At 41.5% G+C, this 15,092-nt stretch overlaps 1 protein-coding gene across 2 annotated transcripts in view; it reads left to right on the top strand.

Moving 5' to 3' along the window:
• Positions 1 to 10,956: 10,956 nt before the first annotated feature.
• GPBP1 (GC-rich promoter binding protein 1) overlaps positions 10,957 to 15,092 on the top strand; it is a 41,772-nt gene continuing 37,636 nt past the window's right edge. The window contains exons 1-3 of one of the 2 annotated variants that reach the window (XM_040090874.2): positions 10,957 to 11,230; positions 11,663 to 12,703; positions 13,520 to 13,587. The gene's annotated coding sequence lies outside the window, so the exon portion shown is untranslated. Of the gene's footprint in view, positions 11,231 to 11,463; positions 11,543 to 11,662; positions 12,704 to 13,519; positions 13,588 to 15,092 lie in introns of those variants that run through there. The other variant, XM_040090873.2, reaches the window with a different exon arrangement.

Genomic DNA, 15,092 nt, shown 5'->3' with positions numbered 1-15,092 from the left:
CGCCTTCAAACTACACAGCAGCTACAATGTAGTCATACTGCTCTTAATGTAACTGGGGTGGAATGCTGACAACACAAAAATTGCAAGTCTTTGCAGAAACACATATTTTAGGAAAGCTGTCACAATCTATGGCAGCTTCATCAGTACCTCAACCTTTGTTGCCTGATCAGCCTTCATGTTTTTTGAAATTACCTGATAAAAATGGTCAGCAACAGACAGAAGGGCTATGTCAGGGCACACTGCACATGCTCAAACGTTAAGAAGAAAGAATCGATCCTTTCCACTCAAAAATTAAGAAAGCAGATTTAATCTTTTCCACCTTTGATCCAGAATGCCATTATAACCCACTAAGGCTACTTAGATTCTCCAAGTTTCGTTCCCTCTAAATACAAAAAACCCAGTCCCCTATTCTCTTGATGCCTCAAACTGGGTAAGGCAAATAGCTTGTCATGAAGTCAGAATGTGTAGCATACACACAGGCCTGTTCATCTTATCAATACAATTGCACAGAAGATGCAGCAGGAAAAAAACTTCAATTCAGGGAAGTACATACGTGCTAGTATTTTATTAATAAGAATTCTCCCCAATTTACATACAAGTACATATTTCCTAGTGCCTGAAGTAGTTTACTTCAGCCTTTTGACTATTGACCATCATTAAGCTTTTCAATTCTGTGCAATTTTACAGAAAATTCTGTTGTTAATTTGCTACTTAAAATATTTTATCATGTTTAGAACTGAGTTCTTAAATTTTTGATCAGTTCTCTTTGATAAAATACTATGAGCTCATAGGTCTATCACGGCAGGTCATGATGTATATTCCAGAGCTGTCATATGAGATGCAGCAAGTATTCTGGAAAAATGAGTGCTCTGAGCTGTGGACAGGGGACTGCAAGGAAAATAAAATTTACTGGATTCTAAAGCATAAGAGGGAAAAGAATTTTCACTGAGATTTAGTTTTACACTTAGAAATTGTAGCTATACAGGAAAACATACACATATTTGCATATTCCAATACTTAAAGAAAAGGAAAATACCTGGATCTTGAAGACTTGAAAAGAGATGTTGTGATCCTGTATCACAGTGGGGGTTGGATTGTAATGTCTATAATGCACTTATATTCTATGCTGTTAAAATATATTTTACCTCACAGTGTTTTTTACTGAGTGCAGGTCAAGATATAGAGTGAGGATGGTGAATTACTGGGCTAGAATTGTTCTTAATGGAAATGGAAAGACAAAGGGATGCAACTGTGCCACTGCTTTGTCAGTTTTTCTCCAGTAGCAGGGATGTGAACCTGAAATGCTTATAAAATGTAGCCTGAAAACAAACCCTTGTGCTTTGGTGGAGTCTGGTATGGCGTTGGTGCAGAGCTTCTTCTGGAACCTAATGCTTTCACAAGCATTTTTCTGCCCTCTGCCCTGCCTCCCTGAACAGAAAGGCAAGGCGAGATTGCTCTTTCCATTTTACAAGGACTCACAGTTAGACATGGCAGAAGAAAATATACCTATGCATATAAAGAGCAAATCAAATAATTGCATCAATGCAGATGCAGTTTTCCATAGCTACCATGCATATTAAAACCCATGGAGTTCTGCATTTCAAGGTGTCTTTTCCTTGAACTGGAATCAAAAAGATAGGACAAAAATCTACCTAAACTGTATTTTATGAAGTAATGGAGGATGATACATTTTATATATATGTTTTGGCTATGTTTTATCATCTGACTTAATCTCAAACAAACAAACAAACAAACAAACAAAAAAATTCAATTTATTAAACCAGTAAAGCAAGTGGAAACCACTAATATTAATTATAAAAAACCTGAATAAAACCAAACCAAACAATGCAATGAAACGGAATAGTTATAGATGAGGAATTGTAAGACAAAGAGGGCTGAAGCTTCAGAAAAAACATCTCTTGATCTGTAGCAATTTTTTCTCCTTTACTCCTAAAGGAGGGTAAAATTTAGTCTTTTGCTTCCTGCACTCTTAGTGTGTGTGTCATGGGCATATCTGAGAGACACATGCTGATCAGAGATTACCAGAAGCATATTTGGAGTCTTAGTTTGTGTCTGGGTGGTGTGGATATGGTGATACTTTTTCAGCCCACACTCTTCCAGCAAATGGCTGCCCAAGGCTCTAGAGTAATGGCCCCAAACAGCCCTTTCTGTAGGCGTAAGAAAAAGAAGACCTGCTTGTTCAGAAAATGGAGTTGGTCTTAGCCCTTTTGGCTGTATCTATGCTAGTAAATAACTATGCTCTGGGATATTTACTTGACAAAAAAACCTCCAAGAAGCACAGAACTTATGTCCAGAACACAGAACTTATGTCCAGAACTGCACATCTCTCTGCAGCCAAACCCTCAACTTCAGGCAGAGACCACCTATTGTAGGTGGACAGCTGAACACAGTAACTTGAATGGTAATGAGAAGGAAGGCTGCTGGTCATGAAACACACGGGAACCATCCTAATAGTTTGATGTCAAGGATGACCATGTCACAGCACCATTAAACTTACTGAAAAATAAATACTATAAAAATACAAGGCACTGTCTCCCACCAATCTTTATTCTTTGAGCTTTGGGAGGGGAGGATAAAAGGAATCCCATCTGTGTATTAGGCACATTGTTTACTACTCCTAATCACATTTCTTGTTATGCAGATGGCATTGATTTGAAGATTTTATTTCAACACAATGCATGTGCAGAGTAAATTTAAAATCTCCTAGTTGTTTGTCATGGTTTAGCTCAGTTGGCATCTACGTACTGGGCAGCTGCCTGCTCATTTTTCCTCAGGTAGGGAGAAAAGTCAGGGGAAAAACGTAAATTTGTAGATTGAGATAAAATGTAATACTTATAACAATATCATCATCATCATCAACAATAATAATGAAACAGAGAGAGAGAGGAATAAAACCCCAGAAAGGCAAGAGATGCTCAAATGCAGTTGCTCACCACCCAGTGACAGATGTTCAGCCTGTCATCCTGCAGCAACGATCAGTACCTCCCAGCCAGCTCCCCCCAGCTCACACCCTGCCCGTGTCGGTCTGTGTGTGGAATATCCCTTTGGCCAGGTCGGTCAGGTCTCCTGGCCCTGCTCCCACAGCCTCCTGGGCACCTGATTGCTGCAGAGCACGGGACACTGAAATGTCCTTGGCTATGGAAAGTATTTAATAATAATAATAATAATAATAATAATAACAACAACAACAATAAACACAATTTGATTTTAGTAGTGAGCAAAGCAGCTTACTTTTGGTGAAACTTACAAAAACTGGAAGATTTATAGCAAGATGTTTTATCCAGACTTACAGATATATGACTTACACACGCAAATATTTACAGCACTGTTAATTACATGAGAGATGTACACAAGAGATGGTGTAATATGAATATTTTAATTTATGAGATTTTTTACAGAGGTTATCTAAGGAAGGGTTCTTTAGATGACCTCTGTAAAAGGTAGATCAGGGATCTACCTTAGGCTGCAACCTTCAGCCCTCCATAGGTTCTAACACCTATGGGATGGATAACCCTGCTGTGAAGGGAATGAGCCCTATGCTCTGTTAAAGGCACAGCTTTCCCAGGAAGATCTTTTTGCTTAGAGAAAGCATCTTTCTGATTGTCTTTGTACGGAAATGGGATTGCCCTTGCAATATAATTGAAAAGAACTCTTACTCAGCTATGCAAAGAGAAACAGATGATCAAATACCTCCTCTGTATGCCCTACAAGGAGGAAGTTTTTAATGAAAAGGTAGGTATGTAATTCAATTATAAACAATTAAGAGCCTAATAGGAAATAATTTCTCCTCAGTATTGCACATTGTTAATTTTCATTTTACAACACTGGCAGATGTGTCCCACATTATGAAGGAAAAAACTTGTGTTTTTCTGTGTCTCTCAAAATATTTTAAATGCATAAAAAATAGGCGTCATCATTCAAAAAATATTTTCAAGAAGCTTGACTTAACTTATTAAAGATACTCTATTAGCCTTTCTGGCAACATTGCTATAGCGTAATGTGTCAGGTTTGTTCCCCGAGATTCAGGTGGTTTTAGAGTCCTTTGCCCTCTGCACAGCTCTGTGCCAAACCGAAGGAAGAGATGGAGTCTTCAGATTTAGATTTTTCAAGGTTGCATACTTCGTTTATTGTTTCTTATCTTACAATTTTCTCAGTGTCCAACAAGATGTTTGCCGCGGCTTGGACTTCTGACGACTCCTCCCGAACTGGGCTGTCGTTATCTTTTATACTAATTGCTACATATTCTTTATTTATTATTTCTTACCAATGTCTATCACTAATGCTAAACAGGTCATCTCTACTCTGACCCAATCCTCACAAACTACTTTGTGCCAACGTCACTGCTGAAATGGAGTGAGGCAAGAAGGATGAAGAAGAAGGAGACAACGCCCCAAATTCTCCATCATCTCCCCATTCACTTCAATGCTAGAAACCTAAAATTACTGTTTTTTCACCCTGTGATAAGCTAAACTACAATCTTTCACACTCTTGTGGCCTGCAATGCTTCCTGCAGTGCAGGAAGCCTTTCCCATGGACTGAGATCAAAGCCAGTGTCTCTCTGAGATCTGGACTGGGGTCCCAGACCCCCCTGTCCAGGTCTCTGACTCTCCAAGGCAGCCAAAGAAATGCCCTGGACTCCAACAGTAATGAGATATGCTTGTTTTGGGAGAAGTAGGAGGGAGGAATATTTCCTAAGCAGGAGGCCTTATGCTTTTATTTTGAGGGTGTTTTGCCTATTTCTTTTGAGCCAATTTGTAATAATTACAGAATCCTTTATGCTGGAAAAAACATCAGAGATCATAGGGTAGAACCTCTGATCACCACTTTGTCAATTAGAGCAAAGTTCCATGTCCAGAAATTTCCTGAACACCTTCCAACTTGGCACTGCTCAGGCAGGACCTGCCTTTCCTAGATCCACGCTGGCTGAGCCTGATCCCTTGGCTGTCCTGTGTGTGCTGTATGATGACACTTCATGGATCTGAACTTGCTGGGCACCAAGGTCAGGCTGAGAGGCCTGTAGTTCCCTGGATCGTCCTTCTGGCCCTTCTTGGGGATGAGCATCACATTTGGCAACATCCAGTCAACTGGAACCTCCCCAGTTAACCAGGATTGATGATAAATGATAGAGAACAGATTAGCAATCTCTTCTGCCAGCTCCCTCAGTACCCAAAATGACCGAATTCACAGCCAGTATCATCACTGTCTTTCAAAGAGTTCACAAAAATACACTCTTTCAAAAAACTTAGTACTGTGCATACAAATGGACAAAACTTGCAAAAAATCCTTACAAAAATGTTTTTCTTCATTTTACTTGGATATGCAAAGTTTTTAAATTAGTCTAATTAATTAATTAATTAATTAATTAATTAATTATATAACTATATAACTAATTATATAACTATAAAAATAGTTTAATTAAAAATGGGGGAATTTAAAAAAAAAAAGGCACAAGCTGGTGCCAATAGACATTTTTTAAAGGAAAAAGGGCTAAAGCAAATAAAATTGCTATGAAGCGAAGTATCATTAACTGAGATCTGCTTATATTTAGGTATGTGCAAGATCCTGATATCATGCCAGTTATCTTGTCTCCTTATTTCAAATATGCACTAAGTTCACAAGTTAGCAAGGCTAATTTAAGGGAAGACACAGAAATTTCACTTTATAGAGGAAAGAGTAGGCTAAAGACAAGCATCTTAGGAAAATTAGTCACTTGGTATTGAATATTTAGTTCACAATTCCTTCAACATAATTCCTTTTCATCTAAACAGTTTCTTGTCATTAACAGTTGCTATCTTAAGGGTCTTTTTTAAAATTTGGAACAGTGAATATTCACTTGCTGTATCCACTTCATGGGTGGCAAAAGTTAAGTACATTTAGAATTCAGATGTGTAAAAATTTGGAGAAGATATGTACCGTGACTTTGTCCTTCAACAGAAGAAATGTAATGTAGGCAGCATTCATCTGGGACATATTTGAAAAACAGTTGCACCCTTTTAACGTCTGTTTATTATCTCTTATGATGAAGGAATATGAGATAATGGAGATAAACCATTCAATTGGCTTCAAATAGTCCTTAGATTAATACTGCACAGAGTTTATGGAATGTGTTATTGGAGATGGACGCTTTTACTATTGAAGGGGAAAAAACTACTCCTCAGGCTATTTTGAGTTACATTATGTGTGAAGAACTTGAAATGGAGAAGCTGCTTTTTGAAAAACTTGGTTCCAAAAGAGTTTCTATCTCCAATTAGCATAAAAAAAAGCATGGCCTCCCACTTCTTGTCCTGGTTTTCCACTAGTGTCACCACAATACTGATTATTTGAGATAGGAACAGACATTATCATGAGAGAGGTAAAATGATAAATTTATTTCAATAGTATAGATCAAAATTCTATCATTCAAAATTAATACTGAGGTATTACTCCAAAATGTGGACTGTTAACTACAGCTTTATTGAAGTCTTTGCTCAAAATACTGCTCCTGTCAAAGTCAGTGGTAATTTTAATATAAAATTTCTCCAGAAAATAACAAGTCAACAAGTACTTATGTTTTAATTTCCAGACCTGTCTGGTACTTGCTTATTATATTAAATGCAGAGGTGGATAATATTGGATGCAGAGATGCTGAGAACTCTTGAAAAACCAAATAACTAAAGGTTATACATAATATATAATGCAAATAATAACAGTCAATTATTTAATACAGTCAAATCCCATTGTCTTATTTATGTGGACAGACCCACTGAAATCTGGAATAAATTGGTAAAGCCACCTTACCCTTCTTTCCTAGAAGGTAAATAGACAAGCCCATATACTTTATACTAGTGTTTGTCATGTTATTGCAAATGATAATGACTGGATGTTGCTGTGCACTTTTGAATACTGCTTCCATTCTTTTATTTTTGCTACTTAAAATATATGTGAATATGCAGCTGGAAGTTATTTTAAACTTTACAGTAAGGACTGTTCATTGGAACTGTGTTTGTATGGAGAGCTCTCACTGTGTTTGGGAGCTGATTATACAAATTATCATTTGCTAAGAAGAACATACATTAGAGTTGGGAGTTTTATTATTAGCATTAGGTGGCCATTTGCCTTCTAATTTTTAAATATTGGGCTCACTGCATCAGAAGCTTTCTGAATCAAATCTGTATTAATCAGATTTAAACCTCTTACATGAAAATTTTGATTTTGGCTTTCTGCCTTATCCTTTGGTTCAGATTGGTTGTATATTGGGCATACTGGGTTTTTAAGAAAAGGTGAAGTGTTTGTACATTTTCTGGAGTGATACAAAATGTGCAATAGTAGGAAATTAATTATGTTTCTATATTTTTCTATAGTATTTCCTTAATTATCAATCTAAGTGTGTAGTATACTCATGTAAGTATCTTGTATTCCACTACTATAAATTGAAATGCTTTGGCATTTCAAGTACCTGCCAAAATGCATTTTCGGTCTCATACTTGATCCCATCAGGTGAGGAAGGAGAGGTGGTGGGGTGTCTTTGTACACTAGAAGTGTTTCAGCTGTATAGAGCTCAAGGATAATGATGTCCTAAGTTTGAGTCCTGATGAGTAGGAATCAAGGGGATGGCCAGCAAGGCAGATAGCTTAGTGGTAGCCTGTTTGAGTCCACCTGACCAGGATGATGAGGCAGACAAAGCATTCTACAAGCAACTGGAGAATACCTCATGATCACTGGCCCTTGTTATTGTGGGAGACTTTGCTTTAACTTTTTGAGGGAACCTCAGCACAGCAGAGAGGAAGACAATTTCCTCACGCAGATGATGTGTGTGAGCCAGTGAGAGAAGACCTCACTGGACCTGCTCTTTGTGAATAGAGAAGGACTGGGGTAATGTGATGGTCAGAGGTTGTGTTGGGCATAGTGACCACAAAATGATAGCTTTCAATTCTTGGTGAAGGAAGGGAGGGCATCAACTAAACTTCTGCCTTGACCTACCAGAGGCCAGACTTTGTCCAGTTCAGGACAATGGGAAACAGTCCTTAATAACAATTAACAGGAAGACTGGACATATTTTAAGAAGGAAATACTAAAGGCACGAGAGCAGCCCTTCCCTATTTGCCAAAAGACGAGCTGGAAGGGATAGGCAGAAAAAAGGCTGGCCTGGCTGAATAGGGAGCTTTTCCTTGAACTCAGGCTGTAAAGGAGATTTTTATGACTCTTAGAAGAAGGCAACTCAAAAGTGTACAAGGATGTTATTAGGTAATTTAGACTGAAAATTAGAAAGGCAAAAGCTCAGCTAGAACTCAATCTGGCCACTCCTGTGGAAGATAACTAAAACAGTTTTTTATATTAAAAAATTAACAACAAAAAGAGGGCCAAGGAAAAGTTCCATACCTTATTGGATGCAGAGGGAAACATTGTAAATAAGGATGAGAAAAACGCAGAGGTAGTTAATGCCTTCTTTGCCTCAACCTTTAACAAGAAGACAGTTATTATGAAGGCAACCAGCCCTGTGAGCTGGTAGACAAGGACAGGGAGCAGAATTGAGCCCCTCTTAATTAATGAGAAGTTAGTGACCTACTGAGCTGCTTAGACACTCCAAAGTGTAGAGGGCCAGATGGAATCCACCCAAGGATAGTGAGGGAGCTGGTGCAAGAGCTCACCAAGACACTCTCCGTCGTTTACTAACAGCCCTGGCTAACCTGGGCGGTCCCAGTTAACTTGAGTGGAGACTGGTCAACTTGACACCCATCTACAAGAAGGGTTGGAAGGAGGTTCTGGGGAGCTACAGGCCTGACGCTTGCACCCGGCGAGATTATGGAAGAGATGATCCTGAGCGCTACAGTGCAATCATATGGCATGTGCTGGACAGCCAATGGATCAGATCCATCCAGCATGGTAGGTCCTGCTTGGCCAAACTGATCTCCGTCTATGACCAGGTGACTTGCTCAGTGGATGAAAGAAAGGCTGTGGATTTCGTCTACTTGGACTTTAGTAAAGCCTTTGATACTGTCTCCATTGCCATTCTCCTGGAAAAGCTGGCAGCCCATGGCTTGGACAGGTACTCTGTTCACTGGGTAAAATCAGCCTGGATGGACGGGCCCAGGGAGTGGCAGTGAGTGGAGTTACGTTCAGCTGGTGGCCGGTCATGGGTGAGCTTCCCCAGGGCTCAGTACTGGGGGCACTTCTGTTTAATCTCTTTATCAGTCATCTGGACAAGTGGATTGAGTGTGTAACCTCAGTGTTGCAGACAACATCAAGTTGGGTGTGAGTGTTAGTCTGCTGGAAGGGAGGATCTGGACAGGCTGGATTGATGGACTGAGGCCAGTGGTGTGAGGTTCATCAAGGCTGGGCTGTTGGTTCACAGATGGGCCAGGTGGCAGAGCACTGCCCTGCTTTTCCTGTTCATGGTTTCAGGTTTGGCATCAGGCTGTGCAAATAACTAAGGGACACAGGGAATGCTCTCACACCCTTCCTGGGAATCCTCCCTTTTGCAGCACAGGCAAATAAAAGGACAATTCCAAGGATGAGAAGAAAGGAGCTTTCACTGCAGTGAAGATTATGACGGGAACCTGGAAAAATGCTGCTGGTGTTAGAAATCAGAACCGAGGTTTAACTGCTTAGAGTTGAGCTGAAGATTAATGTGACCATAATTGTTTCAGAGCTTCTTTTAATGATGAAATTTTCATGTGCTTTTTCTACTTTATTTTCTCAGTGGTTGATTTTTAGTAAAGTTTCTGGTAATTGTTTCTTTCTAGTGATTTCTATCAAATTATGAAGAGTAGTTTCCTTTGGCCACATATACAAGCCTGTGAAATACATATTAAAAAAGAATCCAACAGTTTGAAACAATTTTTTTCAAAAGTCAGTGCATAATCTCAGCTTCTACAATAACTTAAAACTTGCAGAGGAAACTTCCAAAGAAAATCCAGAATCAAATGCAAGTGATACAAACACTTGCCTGCCTTCTTTCTAACGGCGTCTAAATATAATTTTGTTAATTTACTTTTTTACCTAATTAATTGGAAAAACAATTTTGGTGGCGTTGGTAAAAGGTTTTCAAAATTGCAAACCGCTGATTTAGACATTTAGATCCCAGGCAGCAAGAATCTACCCACCACATTTCTCTCAAAACTGCAAGCGCGGAATAACTGCGCGGGCCCCCAGGGTATTTCCACTCGCGCGCTTGTACACCGACGCCGCGTCCGTCGATTTAGCGGAGATGCCGGTATTTTGTTTTATCAGTTGCCGGTTATTGGTTTTTACTGGCCTCGGGCCCCGCCGGCGCCGCGATTAAGCCGCGCCGCGGGGGCGGGCTGCGCTCGGCGCTGCGGAGCGGAGCGGAGCAGCTGCTCTGCCCGCGGCTCCGGGCGCCGCGACAGCACCGGCGCTTCCCGGTGCCCGCTGCACCCCGCTTCCTCACGGCGGGGGTCTCACCGGCACGCACCAGGCTGATCGCGCTCCCGCCTACATACGCGGCGTACGGAGCTTCCAGCCGAGGTCCCGCGGCGTCCGCCCGGGCCGGTCCGAACGCCCCGCGGCCCGAGCCCGCGTCTCGGCCGGAGCGCCCCGTGCCGGCGCCTCCTCGCCGCTCGTTCTGCGTGCGCCGCTGCACGGTTAATTACGGCGGCGCCGGGGACTCCCGCCGCGGGGGCGGGGCGCGCTCTGGGGATTCCCAGTCCCGCGCGGAAGGTTCGGGATCGTTCCCGTGACGTCACGGCGGGGGAGGAACAGGGGAGCCCCGCCCGGCCCACCACGGGCTCCCCCGCGGGGGCCCTGGCGAAACCTGCGCGTGCGCGCGCGCGCGGGGGGCACTGCGGCGCAGAGCGCCGCCATTTTGAGAGAGCGAGGCGCGCGCGCGCGCGCGCGTGCGGGGCTGTGAGGGGCGCTCGGGACGCCCCGGGACAGCCCCGGGACAGCCCCGGGACGGGCGCGGAGCCGACACAGAGCGGCCGGGCCGCCACTCGCCTTCCCCCGCCTTGCTGCCCCCACCGCCCTCGGGGACGGCGGGGAGAGCCGCCCCCGGCGGCCGGAGAGGGGCGGCCCCCGAGAGGGCAGAGGAAGAGCACTCGGCGGAGCCGCAGCGGGAGGTCGCGCACCCCGAAAGCCGGGGCTCTGTGTGCCTGCACACCCCGGGAGCGGGGTCTGTCTGACCCTACACCCCGGGAAAGGAAGCATGCCCCGGGCCGCGCCGGGGCTTCCCCGGCGACTCCCGCCGCCCCTCCGGGAAATGTCCCTGACCCAGGTCAGCGTTTCCCGCCCGGGTGCCTTCCGCAGATATGTGCAGCTTTCCCAATAAAACGAGAAATGACTCTTCGTTCCGTGTTCTTCTCCCTCCTCTTCCCTCCCAGCCCCCACTCCCCGGCCCCCCTCGCTCCCCCCCAACTCTGTTTTTTCTCTCGGGATTGAGAGGCAGGAGGAGGTTTTTGCTGATAGGCTGCGCCCTCCGTCAAACATTCCTGCCGCCCTCTCCGCGGTGTGAGTGGAGGTGTAACCGAGGCTTCCGCCCTCGGGTTCGGCTCCCTGGCTGCGTCCGTGTTTGCTCTTTAGGATCCAGGTTTCTGTTTGTTCCTGTTTTTAAGATTCGGGTTTTCGGGTTTTGCTTGTTTTGTGTTTGTCTAACGCCAGTCCAGATTTCAAAAGGGAAAACTGATTTTTCTAGTTCTTTTTACCGTAGGTGCCTTGAACGACAGAGTCAGTCCTGGATGTTTGCAGCCTTCTGCTTCGGCTGGCAGAGAAGAAAAAAGGTGGACAGTGACCAGCAGTTGCTTCCGGTGAAAGGGAAGAAATACCGGACCCTGTTCTGGGATTATTTGTGCGTGCTTCGTCCTGAAAAGGCCTCAAAAACAATCAGTAGACATCTGTGAAGAGAATTGAGGAAGTCGTGAGGTTTTTTCTTCTAGCAGTGTCGAGCACATCACCCTTGGATTCTTTTGTCCTCATGGCATGGATGCGTAGCTAAATTTTTGAAGTTCTGAATACTTCAGCTGCCAAAATAAAGTGCTTTCCTCTTTTTACGTGGAATATTTTTCTTCTCGGCAACATTCTTTCTGAGTCAGAGGCATAACCAGTTTTCTTAACTGACTCCAGGTTAAATGTAGTCTGAGTCACTGTGGAGACATTGCTGAAAAGTTTCATGGCAGATTTTTTCCCTCCCCTTATTTCGTTTTTTTTTTTAGATTTTCTGACATAATCTTCTCTCATTTTGCATTGAGACCGATATTATAAATGAAAAAATTAATAGATGTTTGTTTATCCTTTTTTCTTTTGTATTTTATTTAATATTTTTGTTGAAAAATGTTCTTGCCGATAAGCAGTATGGAGGTATCCAGATAACTGTTTACAAATGCCTCTGCTACCGGAAAGTAGGAAATGTTTTACAGTTCATATGTAAAATCTGGGTGTTTGGCATCACAGTTTGTGGAGTAAAACCTGTACTTATTTCACTTGGAGCTGATGCTGCGTTTAGTGATATCTACGTGGAATAGACAGAAGAAACTGTCAGAGAAAAGAAAATACTTTTAAGACATACTTTGTAAATAGCCTTGAAGGATCAGTAAGTGAGAAGGATGGGTAGCTGATTTCTGTTTGGTCAAATCTTTGTCAGACTACTACAAATGTAGCATCAACGGGAACTCGGGATATTATCTCAAGGAAAACAAACTGGAAAAATATAGATCACGCAGTACTAACACCTTGTGCGGTCCTCTTGGATTAGGTAAGTGTTGTAGTGTTCATAAATCGATTTACACTTTATCAGTGGAACAGTTAAATCAGTAATTTGTACTGTTCAGAGGTTTTTTTTTGTTTGTTTTTTTTTTTTTTGAGAACACTGAATATTGAAGCTTGTTAATTTTTACTTTTTGGCTCTTATAATTAATAGAATAATTCCTTAAGAATTTGAAGAGTACAGGTATAAGGAGAAATGTGTAGGTAAGAGTGTGATTTTTATGTGAGATTAAAAAGTAGCTATATCTAGATTAAATCCATAAGGAATTTAGCCTTCACGTTAATGTTGTAGTCTCAGCAGTGAATGTTACATCCTTTTGACCAAGTCTTCTGAATAGCTTGCGTGTGCTAGTCCTCCCATTTGTGTTAGATGTATTTGCATCATCAGGGTAGTAATAATATAGACCGTTTGTTTGTTTATTTATTTATTTTTCTTTCCACTACTCTTTGACACGTATAAAAGCCAGAGGTTTTTTACCGAAAAAATACTTTACTGTCTATGCAGGCTAGCTTTTTTCTGTGTTGATATTTTAAGATTGACTTCAGTGTATTTTTGTGTTCTGTAATGGGAATGTGTTAGTATGTATCCTGGGGTGTCCCTAAACCAGGACAGTTAGTCTGACTGGTCTGCAAGTATTGCTCTTCAAAAAAGCTCCTTCTCCTTGGAATGATTCAAAATTAAATCTAGTGGTGAATTTGCTTATTTTCCTTGTTATCTTTAGATGTATTGTGGTTTCCTTCATCCCACAGTAATTAAATATTTTTTAATTTTAGCGTTAACGTGTTTATAATATTTTTTTTTTAGGTTTGCATTCAACTGAACTGCTACTTCCTGAAAGAAAATTAAGATGGACAGAGCAACTTAATTCAAAAGTCAGTGGTAATTTTACTGAAGTTCTCTATCCCTTACCCCACCCTGATGATTCATAAGGCTTTAAATAATTAAAGCGTTATTGGGTAAACTTTAAACCAAGCGTCTGGTGGAGGTTACGCATTTTCCTCAGTTGTTACCTTTTGAAATATTTTTGAGAGGTTCTAACAATACTGAAGTATTAGTAGGAGTGAACTAATGAAAATAAGAAGGTTTTCTCTAAGGGCTGTGCAAAGATGTTTGGGAAGATTGCTTGTGTTAAAACCTTGTAAAAAAGAGAAGTTAAGCATGTGAAATTGTATTTAAAAATTAGTGCAGTGTGTTTTAAGTCCTGTAGCTTGTTATTTTGACCACAAATGAAGGACTTGCATCTACATAAATTTTGTAGATTCTTGGTCTCACTAAAGTTCTTATCTGTATGTTATCAGTATCTAAAAGTTGAACTATCTTCAGTTTTCTGCTTTGGATGGTCTTGCTGTTATTTTAACTTCTGTTTCAGTTTTGTTGTTTTAAAAATATGGAAACTGGAACACGAGTAGGGGACTGTTTCTGTAATTTCTGGCTGTGGCTTGTGGCTCTTCTGTATTGAGTCCAAGTGTGGCTGGGATTGACTGGCGAGTTGAGCCACTTGTTGAGGAACCAAACCAATAGAAAAGAATGATCTTGTGTATTCCTTAACTTGTATGAGTATGGTTTTTTTTTTCAAAAGCATTTGGTAGATGGAGAGCTCAGGTGTGAATGGCCATTTAATTTGATTGTTATCTATTGTATGCTCATGAGAGTAATAGAAATATTCACTTCTTAATTCCTAGAAAAAGTGAAGCGTTGCTTGTTTTTCCAAGGTATTAATTTTCAGTGGTGTGAGATCCTTTTCTCCTTAAGATGCTGTCACTTAAATCAAGGAGCTACATCCCCCACTTACTATTTTGGGTGACATATTTTTCTCAACTCTTCTCCTTCTGGAAGTTTTGAGGAGTTTGCTTTTTAGCTTCTTTAAATTCTCTCTTTAAACCTCTGTGTTTGCTGGTAAGATAATTCTTTTATTTCTTTCACAGTACTTACACTTGGGAAGTTGTAGTGTCCCCCACTTAAGGGGAAGGGAGCACCCAAGATTCATAAATGCTTGTGGTTGAAAGGGACAACATAAGTCAGAGGGTCCACAAAAATTCACCAGATTTTATACATATATTGCACACTTGACATTGAAATGAGTATGGCAGTCTCTGGCCTGCTGTATAAGCCCACAGCTTACATAGTAGTGGTACGGTAGAAGGAAAGAGATGAATTAAGGAGTGGGAGAGATAGAAAAAGAAAGAGAGAAAAAGAGATCAGCAGCTCTGGTTCCTAGTGTTGGCCTGACTGATGGGATGTCCTGGGGTATGCAGCCAGGGCTTGGTGGGATACCTTTTTATATATAGTTTCCTTGCCAAGAAGCTAAGGTTTTAATTTTCTGTCGTAGATCAATTATCTTGTATGTCCATTGTTTGAGGCCTTTCTGGAAATGGCT

The sequence above is a fragment of the Hirundo rustica genome, chromosome Z, assembly GCF_015227805.2.
Source record: "Hirundo rustica isolate bHirRus1 chromosome Z, bHirRus1.pri.v3, whole genome shotgun sequence".
Classification (NCBI taxonomy): domain Eukaryota; kingdom Metazoa; phylum Chordata; class Aves; order Passeriformes; family Hirundinidae; genus Hirundo; species Hirundo rustica.
This window is presented reverse-complemented; position numbering and strand designations above follow the sequence as displayed.